The 3565-nt window shown below is 38.7% G+C and overlaps 1 non-coding gene across 1 annotated transcript; it reads left to right on the top strand.

Moving 5' to 3' along the window:
• The first annotated feature begins 3227 nt into the window (after nt 1-3227).
• On the top strand, nt 3228-3332 carry LOC120891264 (U6 spliceosomal RNA). The gene has a single exon (XR_005735636.1). It is a non-coding gene; the product is annotated as a U6 spliceosomal RNA (small nuclear RNA).
• Nucleotides 3333-3565: the final 233 nt, after the last annotated feature.

The following is a 3565-nucleotide window of genomic DNA, read 5'->3' as shown; positions in this document are numbered from 1 at the left end:
TCAGTGAGACCCTGTCTCTAAATAAAATACAAAATTGGGCTGGGGATGTGGCTCACTGGTCAAGTGCCCCTGAGTTCAATCCCTGGTATCCACCCCCTCCCCCCTCGGGAAAAAAAAGAAAGAAAGAAATCTAACCAAAGAGAAGCGAAACTAGTATACTTAAAATATAAAATGGTAGAGTGTACCTGGAATGCATGAAGCGCTCCCTGGGTTTGAGCCCTAGCACCACAACAAATAAATAAATAAAGATATACAGTAGTGCTTCCTGCTTTGTGTAGGTACCTATGAGTAAATAGATTTTTTTTTTAATTTACTGAAAGGAATGAAAGACCTAAACAAATGGATGACATCCTATATTCATGGATTGGAAGACCTAATGTTAATATTGTTTGAATGACAGTACCATTTAAAATGATCTACAGGGCTGGAGTTGTGGCTCAGTGGTAGAGCGCTTGCCTAGCATGCATGAGGCACTGGGTTCCATCCTCAGCACCACATAAAAAAACTAAATAAAATAAAGATATTGTGTCCATCTACAACTAAAGATATTTAAAATAAAATAAAATGATCCAAAGATTGAAAGCAATCCTTATAAAAGTTCCAATGGGGGGGCTGGGGCTGGGGCTCAGTAGTAGAGCACTCGCCTGGCATGCATGAGGCACTGGGTTTGATCCTCATCACTATATAAAAATAAAATAATAAAATAAATATTTAAAAAATTTCCGATGCTATTTTTTGCACAAATAGGAAAAAGAAAACATACTAATATTCATATGGCATTTCAAAGCACCTCGAAGAGTCAAAACAACCTTACATTTTTGGAGGACTCATACTTCTGCTTTCAAAACTTATCACAAATTTACAGTAATTAGAACAATGTGGGGGCTGGGGCTGGGGCTCAGTGGCAGAGCACTTGCCTAGCATGTGTGAAGCACGGGGTTCTATCCTCAGCACCACAAACAGAAATAAGCAAATAAAATAAAGGCATGCTGTCCATCTACAAGTATAAAAAGATTTAAAAAAAAGCAAGACAATGTAGACTGGCTTAAGGACAGATATGTAGACCAATGGAACATAATAAATAGCTAAGAAATAAGTCCTCATCTGTATGGTTAATTGAATTTCTACAAGAGTGCCAAGACTGGGCTGGGGATGTGGCTCAAGCGGTAGCGCGCTCGCCTGGCATGCGTGCGGCCCGGGTTCGATCCTCAGCACCACATACCAACAAAGATGTTGTGTCCGCCGAGAACTAAAAAATAAATATTAAAAATTCTCTCTCTCTCTCCTCTCTCACTCTCTCTTAAAAAAAAAAAAAGAGTGCCAAGACTATTCAATGTGGAAAGAAGTCTTTTTAACAAATAAATAGTGCTGAAAAACTGGGTATCCATATGGAAAAGAATGAAGTTGGACTTTTACCTTATGTCATACAAAAATGAACTCAAAACAAATCAAAGATCTAAACATAAGAGGTAAAACTACAAAACTCTTAGAAGAAATCATAGGGGTAAACATTCATGATTTTGAATTTGACGATTTTTGGATATGACACCAAAACCACATAATACATAAATTGGATCGCATCAAAATTAAAAACGTGTGTGCATCAAAGGACACTGTCAACAGAATGAAAAGACAACTCACAAAAGGGGACCCAAATATACATTCCTCCAAAAAAAGATATGTATAAATGGCCAGTAAGCACATGAAAAAAGTATGTTTTTCTTGGAGGCTGGTGTTTCTTTCCTGGTGGTGCTAGAGATGGAACCCAGGATCTCATGCATGCTAGGCAAGCACTCCATCACTGAGCTACAACCCCTGTCCTTTTAATTTTTTTTATTTTGAGACAAGGCCTCACTAAATTGCTTAGGACCTCACTAAGTTGCTGAGGCTGGCTTTGAACTTGTGATCCCCCCGCCTCAACTTCCCTAGACAATGGGATTACAGGCTTGCCCAACCACACCTGGCCAGATATTGAGGCCAGGCCTAAAACTACTTGTCTATTGCCCACTGTACCTAGAATAAGGTTCAAGAAATATTTGAGGAGCTGGAATTGTGGCTCAGTGGTAGAGCGCTCACCTAACATGCTTGAGGCACTGGGTTTGATCCTCAGCACCATATTAAAAAATAAGTGAAATAAAGGTATTATGTCCATCTACAATTAAAAAATATAATTTAAAAAAGGAAATATTTGGTTGATTTCAAAATTAAACTAAGTCAACTTGGGATGATCTGTTGCTTTCTGGTTTCTTTTCATCTCTTCTTATAATCAGTGTATGGATAATTTAAAAAGTTACTATAAAGGATGAATTTTCTGCCTGACCTTCATTTAATAAGAAATATATTTCCTAAACTTGATTTCAATCACTTGTATTGCATTGTTTTTTTAAGTGTTCATTTCTGTTGATTCCTGGGCAAGTGAACTAAGTATTCGTAGTTTAAAATAGAGGAGGCATTTTATTTACGATGGTTACTTTTTTGTAGCTCGTAATGCTATTTATAGTAAACAGATGTGCCTATAGAAATTAGGCAGAGAAGATGCTTACAGGTGAGTGACCTGAACCATTTCCAAGCAGCAAGGGCAAAAAGGGAAACTGATTGCACAGTTGTCCTTATCTTAGAAGAGCCATTTTACAAAATTATGGGTACACTGTATTTTCAACTGTGGGATTAAAGTTCAAGAGGAATTTGCCCTGCTGGCTCTTTTATAAATCATGTTGAACACTAATCAACAATAACTTCCATGTGAGTTCTGTAGAAGGTGCAGAAACTCTATTTTAATGAATGAATTGTCTAGCAACTACAAGATTGAAGGCAAAAGTGTACATTGTATGACATTGTAGGAATTTCTCAAGGGGGCTCCAATGATATGATCAAGATTGTGCTTTCTTCAGATTCAACTTTATAAGGGTTATAGATTCATAATGATTATTTTGAGCCAGTTGGATTACAAGTGCTGGGAAGAGTGGTCAGTTCAGAGTAGAGCACTTAGAGTCAACAAGATTTTTTTGTGGTTGATTAATGCTAGAGTAGCACTCAAGACATTGCAAATGTGATGGGGACAAAGCCATTATTCTATTGGGGAAGTGTTCCCACTTGGTGAGAATGCCAACCTACCTCCAAAATATGTGTGTGTGTGTGTGTGTGTGTGTGTGTGTGTGTGTGTGTGCGCGCGTGCGCGCACAGCAGAGCATTCACAAGTAGATGCACGAAATTTTACAAAAGAGAATATCCACTTTGGCAGCACATATACTAAAATTGGAACAATACAGAGAAGATTAGCATGGCCCCTGCACAAGGATGACATGCAAATTCATGAAACAGTTCTGTTTTTTTACTAAGTAAGCCAATCCCAAATACCAAAGGCCTAATGTTCTCTCTGATAAGTGGATACTGATCCACAATGGGGGGAGGTCATGGGGGAGAATAGTGGAACTGTGATTGGGCAAAGGGGAGGGAGGGGAGGGGTGGGGGCATGGGGGCAGGAAAGATGGTGGAATGAGATGGACATCATTACCCTAGGTCACACATAGGGTGCGACGCTACATCGTGAACAATCAGAGAAATG

Source organism: Ictidomys tridecemlineatus, chromosome X (assembly GCF_052094955.1).
Source record: "Ictidomys tridecemlineatus isolate mIctTri1 chromosome X, mIctTri1.hap1, whole genome shotgun sequence".
Lineage (NCBI taxonomy): Eukaryota > Metazoa > Chordata > Mammalia > Rodentia > Sciuridae > Ictidomys > Ictidomys tridecemlineatus.
Note: the sequence above shows the minus strand (reverse complement) of the source record. Positions and strands in the feature narration are given on the sequence as shown.